General features: G+C 43.8%; 1 protein-coding gene across 3 annotated transcripts in view; it reads right to left on the bottom strand.

The window, feature by feature from the left end:
* Positions 1 to 13193, bottom strand: part of MYO1B (myosin IB) — a 210525-nt gene extending 197332 nt beyond the window's left edge. For all 3 annotated transcript variants that reach the window (XM_072612699.1, XM_072612702.1, XM_072612703.1), the window contains exon 1: positions 13064 to 13193. The gene's annotated coding sequence lies outside the window, so the exon portion shown is untranslated. The remainder of the gene's footprint in view (positions 1 to 13063) is intronic.
* Between the last annotated feature and the right edge of the window lie 295 nt (positions 13194 to 13488).

Raw genomic sequence — 13488 nt, 5'->3', positions numbered from 1 at the left:
AAATATTAAATAGTCTTTGCTGTAGGAGTTTTCACTTCCTGATTCCATGTTTTAATTGAATCTCAATGATACCTGACCTTCATTCATTTTCAACAGTTTATTTTTACTTGACGAAGTAATTCCTCCCAACTTCCCCCTAGAAATTCTACATGGAATTTCTTTTACTAAGCTGTATTAAAATTTATTTTAACAATTTCAGAACTCCCATTGATAGTATGGAAAATACCTAGAAGACGCTGAGAAAACAAAATTGAAAATCACAGATCTAAGCAAAACGCTTAATTATAAAGTGGTTTCTAAATGAGAGGCTAACATAATGACAACCGGTTCCATCTGTCTTGTCCACCTCAAGAGGAAGAAAGTAGCCTCAGAGTCCAGAACTTCTGTAATGAAGACACCATCACTCTTTATTAGGAAGCAGCAGAGCCTCCAGCTCTAAATACCAAATGTGGGTCAAGAGGAGAATCTAATCAATCAACAGATATTTATTAGGGGCCTCTGTGTGTGGTTTCTGAACATCCTGCTCCAACAGATGATTGATTGCCAAATAAGTGGCAAAGGCAATAAGCCCCATGAGCTCAGAAGATGGTGAGATCATTGTGGGCTCCAAGGCCTGGGAAAGCTTTGCAAGTTAGTGGGTTGGGAGCTCAGTGTTGAAGGATGGGTAGGATATCTATGGGTAGCGAGCGAGGAAAGAGAAGGAATTCCAGTGCCAAAAAAAAAAAGGCACAAAGTGTGCTTTTGGGATGTGAGGAGATGAGCTTGGGTGTAGCACAAGATTCATGTCAAAGAGCAACAGGACAGAACTCTGGAAAGGTGGGTCAGGGACACTGTCTATAGTCTAGTCCAGGAGTCCAATGTTGAACAGAGGACCCAGCAATGAGGAGGGTGAATCAGCTGACCGGATGACTATGGAAAAGGAACAATCAAAGATTCCAAGACATCAAGCTTGAGGAAACTGGGAAAATAAATGTGCCATCAATACAAATGAAGTAAAGGGGAGAAGCTTCCTGGCGAGAAGTAGGGCTGAAAGTGACATTCAGTTTGGCTTGAGAGAGACGACTTAAAATGATGGTGGAATATCCAAATAGAAAACTGAGTAAACGCAAAAGAAATACTTAACCCTGAGGACTTTAAGGCTATATATGTGGCCTTCCAGGTCCCTAAGTGCAGCCTTTTGACTGAATCCAAAGTTTACAGAATAAATCCTTCTAATGTGGATTCATTCAAAAGAAGAGTTCTTAACCTTTTTTGTATTTATGGATCCTTTTGGAATAGTGGCATAATCTATGGACCTCTTCTCACGCTAATGTTTTTAAATGAATAAAATAATTCATGAGATTACCAAAAGAATCCAATCATATTGAAATTCTAGTTTTCAAAATATTTCAAAAAACAAGTTCAAATGTCCCAAGTCAACAAGAATCTATAGTTTAAGTAGACCCAAGGATAGAAAACTCATAATGGATTAAAATAAGATACTTAAGGTACCCCCATCAGTGTGGTACCATAAAAAGAATGTTAGATTTAGAGTTTGAGAATCTGGATCCAAAAATTGACTCTGACACTTACTAGCTGCATAAACCTGGGTAAGCCAATTAAACTTTCTGAATTTCAGTTTACTCATCTGTAAAAAGTGGGAGGCAGACAAGCCTGACCTCGAAGGTCTCTTTCCAGCACTAATAATACATGCCTATGATTTCTTAACCTCTTAAATTTGATATCACATAGGGTAACTGTGACCAAGAATCACAGAATCTTACAACTAAAAAGGTCCTTAGAGACCATCTACAGGGGTGGTAAACTGCAGCTTCGAGACCACATGTGGCCCTCTAGGTCCTCAAGTGTGGCCCTTTGACTGAATCTAGACTTCACAAAACAAATTCCCTTAATAAAAGGATTTATTCTGTAAAACTTGGATTCAGTCATAAGACCACACAAGTTTTTCACTGATCCCAGTAAACGATGGTAACTTCTCCTTAGATTTAACCTGTCAGCGATCAAAACTGATGTACCTCCATGGATTAAATAACATTGCAAAATTAAACAGACACATGGATTAGCACAGGTCAACTGACTCTAACACATTAAGTCTGCCACTAAAGAATTACAGAATTTGGCAACAGGAGGATAGGAAGCATTCTTAATATAGAGTGCTGGATTTGGAGTCAAGTGACCTGGATTCAAATCCTCACCCTGCTTCTCAGTAGGTGTGTGACCTTGTATAAATCATTTCTCTTTTGAGTCCAGTTACCACATCTGCAAAAAATCAGGGAGTTGGGATAAGTCTAATCCCTCTTCTATGTGACAATCCTTTAAGTAACCTTACCTCCCCACTTCTCTTTTTCAGTCTAAATATCCTCAGTTCCTTCAAGCTGTCTTCAAATGCCATGACCTCAAGGTCCTTCACCACCCTTGTTGTAGTTCTTTGGATCACAGTCCTTCCTAAAAAAACTGAATGCTACGCTACATGTACAGTCAGACCAGGGCAGATATATTCAGTGGAACCAGTATCTCCTTGCTCAACTCTATGACTTTTCCAAAAACAACCAAAGATCACTATAATAAAAGGGAGAAATGATGAGTCTCTTCTTCTAAAGTTTTCACATGATGACTAGGGAACTGTGACTGTTAGCCACATGCAAAAGTCACCACCTACCAGTTCTGGAGCAGTGGGGAGGTGAGAAAGGAGGAGGAATCCAATAAAGGCAGAAAGGGTGTGGTGCTGGAAAATGTAGGTTGGAGTCAGTCAAAAAAAAATGCTGCCCACAATTTCTGCATTTAAAACAAATTTACCTGGCTTATCAACTTATCAAAAATGTAGCAAAATGAAAATGACTGGGTGCTTTTCTAAACACAGTATCAGTTATCATCACTCGATTCCTAACAGCCAGACGGTCAATAAACATTTATTAAGAGCCTACAATTTGTCAAGCACCATACTAAGCCCTAGGAATACAAAAAGAGACAAAACATAGTGGGGGGGCCCTGTTTGTTTGTTCTTCAGATAACCCTTTTCTAATACTTCATGAGCATTCTAATTGATACCTTAGATCTTTGCACGTCTCCAAATCTGCTACTGGATTTTCACTTGAGTAATAAGTCAGCATGGCAGAGTACAGAGAGTCTGGAAAAAGGTGAGGGGAAGTTCCACTCCAAGTGCAGTGGCTGTGTGATCCTGAGGAAGGCAAAGAACTCCTGAGGAAGCACCAGGGCAGCAGATGATAAAATGCAGAAAAGGTGCAACTGACCTGAGCTGCTAGAGGGAGCTTCCTGAATCTGGGGAGGAAGGGGCATTATGCCAATTACTACAAATCCACCACCACCCCTATCACTAGCACTATATTAGCAGTAGCTGTTCCAGTTTCTATAGCATCTCTCTCTCTCTCTCTCTCTCTCTCTCTCTCTCTCTCTATATATATATATATATATATATATATATACATATATATATGTATATATATATAACTTTTCCTGCAAAAGGCTTGTGAGAGGAATAGTTGAACTAATAATTAATTTATGAAATTATGAAATGAGGACAGACATGCTTCAGGTACTCTCTGGGAAAGCCCACGATGGCAGCAGGTAGTGAGGCCAATGTGCCATTACACTTTAAAAGGGTACAGAGGATAGAGAAAAACAGCAAAAGAGGACAGAGGCAGACGGCTCAGGAATGCAGGGCTAGAATGGTAAACCGAGGCAGGAGATAGGGAAGAAGACAAGGAGGGGGAGAGGCAGAGTATATCACCCATATAACCACAGATTGGAGTTCGGAGCACTCAAAAATGCACCGATCCACATGAGATAGAAGAGTACTAGGAGGTTGGAGTTTGATGATTCATTTTACAGAGTTTGGGGGCAATCAGACTACCTCTTATCTGTGCCACCTTGGGGTTGGTTCATTAACATATCAGATCATCTGAAAGTTGTCAGAAAAACTTCAAAGTTAACATGTCAACATCAACTCCATGTGGTCATCTGCTGGTCCTTACTGTGGAAGCCTGGAATTTGTCTGGGACTGACATATTGTAGGACCAAAGGGCCCTGACAGCAGAATTTAGCACATTACCAGGACGTGAATTTAGGTGAATATTGATACAATTTCTAAATGATGCTCCTTTGATCTTTGGGACAGTTTATATGCAACTTCTAGGTTCTCCTTAACAATTTTAATTTCTTTCTATTGTCCCTTTACACTGGCTACCTATAAGCTTACTATACTGACTAGAGATAGTTCCCTTCCAAATGTTTATATAGACTATTTTATTTGTGCCTGAGCTGTAGTAGAGCCTTCAGAGTTCATGTTAGTCTGATCAGCCATAGTCAGACATCCTATACATTGACTCCAAAATTGGTCCTCTTTGATTACTAAGGACAACAACCAATCAGAAAGGGGTGGTCAAGGAGATCAGAACAAGGTATAATTTTAATGCAGAAGTGCAAACATCTTTTTTCAGACAAGGAATGTGAAGTTCAAAGGTCAAGGGTCTTCCCTAGTGTCATATACCTAGTAAATGTGAAAACCAGGACTTGACACACACCTTGGTCTTTTCTCTCCATTACAGGATCACTTCACCTCTGCTCTAGGATTCTTATTCCCTTGGCCACAGGGCAGGGACAGCACTCATTTTTTATTAGTTCCACTCATCCCAGTCAAACATCTAAGTGCCCAACGGAAGAATGTCAAGACACTCCATATTTTGGCCTTGGAGTGGACACCAGCCCGCATTCTCTGAAACCTACTCAAAGGCAATCTGATTCCTGCTGAGAGGCATATTTGAAACACACCGCCATAGGAGAACAATAAATACCACATGGCAAAGGTCAGCAACCTGGCAGAGGTAGTGGCCAATCTTTCTAGTCCCTGGAAGCTCTACTTTATTTGAAAAGTAAGAGTGTGTGAGTGTGCAGGGGGAGGTGGCAGACTCCTGCAGGACATACCAGGGGAAAGTGACCCAGTCAAGTCTGCCAGTATTACCCTGAGGCCATAGGATCAAAGATGTAAGACTAGAAGGGCCCTTAGAAACTGTAAAGCCCAAATCCTTCATTTTACAGATCAGGAAACGGGGCTGATTTGCCCAGAGTAAAACAGCTGGTAAGATTTTGAGTTCTTGAAGTCAGGGCTTTCCGAATCTAAGTCCAGAATTCTATCAATCATTCAATCAATCAACATTTATTAAGTACTTACTAGACTGTGCTAAGCCCTGGGGATACAGAGTCACAAGACAGACACTGACTTCAAGGAACTTACAACCTAATACAAACAAATATAGATAAAGCAAGTTACAGACAGGGTAAATAGGAAATAATTAACAGAGGGAAGGCAGTAGGATTAAGAGGGATTGGGAAAGGCTTCCTGTAGAAGATGGGATTTTAATTGGGACTTACAGGAAGCCAGGGAGGTCAACAGTCAGAGAAGAAGAAGAGGGTTCCAGGCATGGGGACAGCGACAGAAAATGTCCAGAGCCCAGACAGAGATGGATAGTCTCCTTAATGGTCAGTGTCACTGGAACAGAGTATGTGTTGAGGAATAAGGTGTAAAGTTAAAAAAGGGCTAGGTTATGAAGGGCTTTAAATGCCAAACAGAGCGTTTTTATGTTTGATCCCGAAGGCCAAAGGAAGCCACTAAAGTTTGGGGAAGGAGAGTTTTGTTGTTTTCTTTGGAGGGTGGTACTGTTACACAGTGAGACTTGCACTTTAGGAAGATCACTTTGGTGGCTGAATGGAAGATGGATTGGAGTGTGGAGAGACTTGGGGCAGGCAGACCCACCAGCAACCTGTGGCAATAGCCCAGGTGTGAGGGGATGAGGGCCTATACCAGGTTAGTGGTAGTGTCAGAGGAGACACAGGTTTGCAAAGGTGAAACAGAAAGGCCTTGGCAACAGCTTGGACATGGGAGGGATGGGCAAATGGGGTGAGAGATAGTGAAGAATCCAGGATGGCTCCTGGGTTTGAAGCCTGATGGACTACAAGGATGGTGGTGCCCTCTACAGTAATAGGGAAGGTAGGGAGTGGGGAGAAGGTTAAAGCGGGAACGTTTGAACACATTTAATTTAAGATGTCTACTGGGCATCCAGTTTGAGATGTCTGAAAAATAGTTGGAAATGTGAAATTAGAGATCAGCAAGATTACTGGGGCAGTATAGATAGATATGAGAATCATCAGCATAGACAATCCACAGGAGCTGATGAGATCACCAAAGGAAATTGTATAGAGGAAGAAAAGAGGACCCAGGACAGAACCCTTAGGACACGTTCAGTTAAAGGGCTATGTCACCCAGCCTCCACCTTAGTGACAGGGTCTCCAAGCCTTGACTTTTCAGCAACCAAGACAGTTAGGAGGAAAGGATAGACTGATCTTTCTCCCCTAGCAGGAACATCTCTTTTTAAATACTAATGTAGTCACCATTCCAGGAAGTGGTCTTAAAAGTGGGCAGCCCACTCACCCTAAACACCCACCGTACACTTTATTATCCATCCAACCCTAACAGCTTCATCACTTCCCTTCCCACCCCCCCCTCCTCACCTTAGCTCTGGAAGATTTCTTTAATCTTTAAGAATATCCTTTTAAAATTCAAATATCCTAATGAAAGGGTCAAAGTTGGTTATCAGCTAACATATGCATTTGTTCTTCCAAATACTCAAAGACAAATACTGAAGCAGAAGCTTAAATACTTTGGCCACATAATGAGAAGATAGGGCTCGTTGAAAAAGACTGATGTGGGGAAAAAACTGAAGGCAAAAGGGGAGGTGGGCAGCAGAGGATGAAACAAACAGTGTCACAGAAACAACATACACGAGCTCGGACAAACTTCAAGAGACGGTGGAGGATTGAAGGGTCTGGTGTGCTATGGTCCATAGGAAGAGTTGGACAGGACTGAACAACAGCATATTTGTTACCAATTAACACCTCTGCAGGGTCTAATCCACTATTGAGACAGAAAGGATTCTTACAAAAGATTGGTGGGAGATGAGAAAATAAGAGAGAAGGGCAGAGCTGACCTCACTACTACCAATTTGTGAAAAGGAAAAGGACAGGTGTTCCTTTACATAATTTGGAGGCAGAGGAGCATAGACTTGGATCCATAAGGAACCAGAGAAAGATGATAAAACTGCAGCACAGAGGTAAAGGGACTTCCCCCTAAAGTCACACTGAAGTGAAAAATCTGTATCAAAACAAGCCTCATTTCTCTCAAAACACTTCTATGTAGTTTTCTTCCTCACCTCCTGACAGTTAACCTATTAAAATGGAAAAAAAAAATCCCTAATTCCAATCCAAAGCTATTTTTTGGTTTGTTTTCTTTGGGGCATATGATGCTATCCACTACAGTTCATTTCATCAAAGCCTTGGGTGCTGAATTCACCAGCATGGGCTCAGCAGGTGCCTAAATTTGTCTTTTCCCGATTTGTTTCCTAAATATACCTACCCTAGGGTCCTGCACAAAATTGTATGCCTTATGAGATACGATCTGACAAATGAAAAAACAACGTATAGGAAGTTCCCTAAGAAGGAGTGTGGACAGAGCGGCAGCCTTAGAATATGGACAACCTGGGTCCACATCCTTTCTCTGGCACATATTAGCTATAAGAATAACAGTCACTCAAATCTTAAAGTACTGCCTGGAGGAATGGGAGAGTATTAGTTCTTGCTAAACTGCAGATCAGCACTGGTGGAGGGGAATTTCCACACTGGTAGTCTTTTACACAGCTGTTCCAAGAAAAAGGGGGGGGGAGGAAGCCCCAGGAATGAGACGCTAATAACTTTCAGAAGTTGAGAGTGCAGCCTGGAGAGGAATCAGACAATGAGACATGGGTAGCCTGGGCCCCCTGTTTAAAGGGCAATTGTGGAAGGAGGAGTCTTCCAATCTGAGAGAGAGGCCACAGGGTTGGAGGGTACTTCCAATAAGTGAATTTCAAAGCCAGAGTGAGACTTCTGGAGATAGAGCTTGGGCATGGTAGAAGAGAAATGACCTGCCTTCTCCCTACCTTGCCAGACTTCTTACACTTTATTCACCCCTCCACAAATTCTCCAAACCAGCTATGCTAGCCTACTTTCCATTCCTCCAAAAAGGACATTCTGTCTCCTGCCTCCCATCTCTGACTCTTAGAGGGCAGCTAAGTGGTGCATTGGATACATTCTGAATCTGGAGTCAGGAAGACTTGGGGTTCAAATTCAACCTCGGACACTCACTATGTTTGACCCTGAGCAAGTCACTTAACCTATGCTACCTAAGTTTCCTCAGCTATAAAATGAGGATAATAACAGGACCTATGTGCCACAGCTGTTCTGAGGATCAAATGAGACAACTGTAAAAGAGCAGCTACCTTCAGATTCCTTCATTAATTTCTGCCCACATCTCCAAACCATCTTTTCCATCTTGACATCTAGTTGGAAATAAAAAGGTCCTGACCTAACTGCTGCTGTTTGCCAGATCTTATACCAGCTACATAAAACTGAATTTTAAAGTAAACAAAAGAGGATTTTCTGATATTGGAAAATATAAAATACAACACCTAGGCCACCTGCAAAGAACTCAGGGACATCAAATAGACTTTTTCTACCTTGAAATGGTTAAGTACCAAATAAAATAAAGATAAACTTTCTAGACTTGAAGCTTCATCTTGGGTACATAACAACTAATATTGACTTTTTCTCTTTGATCCAATCCCTCAAATGAAAACAAAAACAATTTAGGGTGTCCATTGTTAAAAATTCTTCTGTGTTTGCACTGGCAGCTATTTTCTAAACAGCTTTCTCCTGAGACTATTCGAGGTATCTCCTACCCATCCTTAACTCTCCATTCTGCTCCCATCTTCCACAAATGCTAAAAATTCCACTTCTGGCCACTTCCTAAGTGGGCTCACTTCCTCTGTAGGGGAAAGATGAGTACAGAAATCATCCTGTGGGATTCTGTTCCCACAGAGCCCAGAAATGTGATGATCTCAGAGGATCTTGTAAAGAGAGACCCTTGACACTTTCCAAAGGAAAAATGTCTTCTACAAAGGGGCTGCTGCCAGGACTTTTAAAAAGCATGTGCTGGGAAAAAACTAAGGACAATCACTTCATATGTTTCCAATTCCACTGAACCACTTCCTTCTTTTATTAACTGCCTGCCTTCCCTGTTCCTCCTTTAAAAAAAAAAAAAACTGCACTAAGAAAAGCTCAGCTCAAAATTTCCCCCATCATGGAGCAAATTTTGATGTCCTGGGGAAATACCATCCAAAGGTTACAGGTTGTCTTTCACCACTGCAGTGACACCTTGAAAAACAGATGCTTTCACTGTAAAAACAAGCAAATCCGAAAGCTTCAGAGCTGTGATGGATGCAACGAACAATCATAACTCCAGAGGACTGATGAAGCATGCTCTCCACCTCCTGACAGAGAGGTGAAGGACTCAGCGCAAAACTGAACATACATACATTTTTTTTGGAGATGGCCAAGTCAGAAAAATGTTTTGCTTGACTATGCATACTTGTTACAAAGGCTTTTGTCCATCCCACCCCACCGCCACCCCCATGGAGGATAAAGTGGGGGAGAGAGAAAAAGATTTTTGTTAATTTTTTAAAAATGAATTTTTAAAAAAAGCAGATGCTTTTACTGCCATTTTTACACACCAATCCTTTTTACACAAGCTTAATGAAAGGGAATGGTGCATTTTTACACTAACAGTCTCTTTTTTATTCAAGTTTCTTTTCCTTCAACCTTACTTACATTATTCGATAGATAAGGATTTATTAAATATTTACCAGTGTCTGTGGCAGACACTGAGGAAACAAATCCATGCATATTCACAAGATGATATTCTAGCAGATGGCAAGTGTTGGTTGGATATGACACTTTTCTATATATAAATATAAACACACATACATAGATGCATATAGGGAGAGAAAGAATAAATACAAATTAATACCAACTAGTTAAATACAAGGCACTTAAAAAAAGGAGGACATGAACAGTTGGACAGATCAGGAAAGGTTGCACAGAAAAGTTAGTATTTGTTGTAGCAGTACTTAAGTAACTTTTAATCAGTGTAGACAACTCCCCAAGCAACAAACTCCCTTTACAAAGGAAGATCTGTAACTCATCTAAAACTTACAGCTTTAAGAAATGCATGGGGCTAGGAGACATGAAAGCATTTACTCAAGGTCCTAGGCTGGGTCAGAGGCTGGACTACAATGCAGGTCTTTCCACTATGCCTTTCAATCTCATCATAAAGTCCATAATTCTAAACATATCAATCTCAGATCTGGACTTCCAAATTTTACTAAAACCTTCCCAAAGATTTGTGAGAAATTAAAGTTCACACCTCCTGTTATTAATAGTGTGGGAAAGTAGAAATCAAAGAGGGAAGAGATGCTAAATCAGTCTCCATTCTGACAGTCTCAATCAATAATCAATATTAATGTCAAATTAATAAATTATTAATATCAATGTCAGGCACTGTATTAAGGCCTGGGAATACAAAAAAAAAGAGGCAAAAGATCGTCCCTGCCTTCAAGAAGATTACAGTATGATGGCGACGACAACATGAATCAAATATACACAAAGCAAATGATATACAGGATCCACAGGAGATAATTAACATAGCTCTCTTTTAGATCCTCTCCTCCAGCTGACCACCTCCATCTCATTTCCCTTCAGAGGTCCCACTTCACAGCTGGGGAAAGCCTGTCTTTGATATTGGCAAAATGATGATTCATTCAGAAGGGGTAAAGTCTGCTGCAGACCTTAATACTACTGGATACAATCACACAATAGGATAGCCGGATGCTGGAAAATCAGCTTCTCCCTCAGCAACACCCCCCCCCCCCCATGTGTTTCCTTTGTGGCAGTCCTTTTCTATTGTGGTGTACATTTCATTAAAGAATATTTCAATTGTTATTTTGGAGGCTAGATAATCAAATGTGGTTTTTCCCTTAATGATGTTGTGAATTATTCTATAAAAGTTAAAAATGATGAAACTTGTTGAAAAAGTTACTCTGTTACTTGTAGAAGGCAGAATGTTTTGCCCAGCTTTGTGTTATAATAACAAACAGCTTGCCTGGTTGGAAAAATTCCCACTTCAATTTAAAACTCACAATGGCTTCTGAGGACATGTCCCACTGCTTAGCAGGCAGGCCCTGAAAAGCTGACCACATCCCCACGTTAAAAGGCACACACTCAGCAGTATGTACAATGCTTTTCCATTACCAGTTAGTGGGTAGAAAACATTTTTCCAGACCATGCTCCCAACTGTCCTTCTGAAGTCAACTTTCAAACTTGGTTCACCTTAAAGAGATGGACTGAGGTGAAAAGTAGGGTGCCACTCTCTCCGAAAGAACAAATGTTTGCCCCTTGTAGATAAGGGCTGTCTGAGGACAAACACCAACCTTATTTTCTGTAAATAGTTTGCCCAGGAATTCTGCAGAGTATTACTGACTATCTCTCTCTATCAGTACAGCAGTCCTCACACATTCAGTAAAATGTTGGGCCCCTTCCACCAATGTCCCATGGGCCCAGACCATGAATGCCTGGAAATTTCAGGCTCCTCCCAGACATAGTTTTGCTTGAAATACCCCATTCAAAAATATTGATCATTCACTCACTTTCTCTCCCCCAAAACACAGTGGTTTCTTCATCAGTTCCCCTTGTGTATCAGTGCTTCCGATCTGAATAAGCTTAACTTAACTAACACTTGGTATGCTATATTTAAGGGCCACGGCCCCTCCATAAAAGCAGATTTCCCCAAACACCCAAGTGTTATTTCTTCCTTTATCCAGACTCTCATTTTGCTTAGAGTAGAAAGCACAACTAAGGAATTAAAAAAAAAAACTATTCTTTAATGAAAACTACACTTCCTCTCAACTGTTTTTGAAGTTTTTTTAATACAAATAATTATTATTATTATTTGCTGGGAAAGTCCTTGAACTGAGTTTTCCTAGTGAATATTACATAATCTGATTCATACATTTAGCAACGCCTGCCTGTCCCTTTTGGTGGTTTTCCCCCAGACATTCCTGAGAGATTATTTTTTATGCAATTCTGCATTATGATGTATAAAATTAACCATATGTGAATCTGATGGCATCACATTTGCTTTCCATAATGTATCTGGATGCAGCGTTAGCCTCCTGGTCTCCCCTACTGCAAGGACACAAAAAGAAGCAACCTCCAGGTTCACCCCGAAAGCTCCCCTGTCCTTCCAAGACCCCTGGCAAGCTTGATGTCAACAGACTACTAAGTGGTACCCCAAAGCACACAACTTGTTGCAGCCAGGAGCATCTGGTTACAGCCTCCACAAAGCATTTCTAAGCTTGTTCCGGAGACTCGCAGCCCCTGAACGAAAGGTCTGCCGGCTGGGAGAAGCGCCCTCCCCCTCCGAGCCCCTCAGCCCCCTCCACCACTCCTCCGTACCATCCATCCCCAGCCCTCCCCCACCAGGGGCTCCAAGGTAAATTTCCTCCACTCCCTAATCTGGTTTCAATCCGTCTCCTCCCCCACCCCCACCCCCAGCCCCATCCCAGCCAGGAAACGGGACCCAGGGCAACCCCCGCCGCGGGCCTGAACAAAGGAGCACGGAGCAGCTGCGGGCGGAGAGAGCCTCCACCCAGCGCCCGCCGCACCTGGCCCCCCGTGCCCGGGCCCCGGCCCCGGCACGCCCCCGGCCCCCGCACCCCGCTTTAGTCTCCCTTTCCTTCCCACACTGAGGGAAGCGAGCGCCCGTTCGTCCGTAACACGCGGACAACGAGCAGCCCTCAGTCTGGCTCCGGGGTGGCGGGGGTCTCCAAGGACGGAGGCGGAGGCTCGGACTTCCCTTCCCGGCGGGCAGCAGGGAGGCGCGGACCAAGTAAGCGCAACTTCACTCTCCGTCTCTCGGTTCTGTCCGCGCGCCCCAACAGCCCCCCAAAAGGAGCCGAACCCTAGGCTGTAGACTGCCCCCTTCCTGCCAAGCCCCGGCCCTCGCCCCTGCCCTCCCGCGGACCCCCGGCAGCGGCCGGCCAAGGAGGTGTCCACTCCCGGCTCCAGCTCCCGGGCGCAGCGCGGAGCGCAGAGGAAGGACCGGGCAGAAGGAAGCGCTACCCACCTCTCCGCGCCGCACACCGCCGCTCTCCGCGCCCGACGCGGGCACACACCGCCGCCGCCGCCGCCGCCCCCAGCGGTTCCGAGCCCCGCGTCCCCGGCGAACCGAACCGAACCGAACCGCGCCGAGAGAGAGAGCGAGAGCAGGACCGAGAGCAGGAGCGAGCGCTCAGTCCGCCGTCTGCCCCGTGCGCCGAGAGGAGGCGGGCGGCAGACTCGCCGGGGCTCTCCGGAGGCAGGCACTCCGGGCCGGCCGGCCACGCCCCTCGCCCGCCGCAGAGAGGGGAGCCGGGAGGGGCGGGGGCGGGGGCCTCCCCACCCGGGAGGCGCCCCTCGGCGGGGAGGAGAGCTGCAGAGGGAGCCGCGGCGGCCGGGCGCAGGAGGAGGAGGAGGAGGAGGAGGAGGAGGAGGCGGCGGAGGCGGCGGCCG

The sequence above is a fragment of the Notamacropus eugenii genome, chromosome 5 (genome assembly GCF_028372415.1).
Source record: "Notamacropus eugenii isolate mMacEug1 chromosome 5, mMacEug1.pri_v2, whole genome shotgun sequence".
NCBI classification, from domain to species: domain Eukaryota; kingdom Metazoa; phylum Chordata; class Mammalia; order Diprotodontia; family Macropodidae; genus Notamacropus; species Notamacropus eugenii.
The sequence above is the reverse complement of the archived record's forward strand: the minus strand, read 5'-3'. Positions and strand labels throughout refer to the sequence as shown.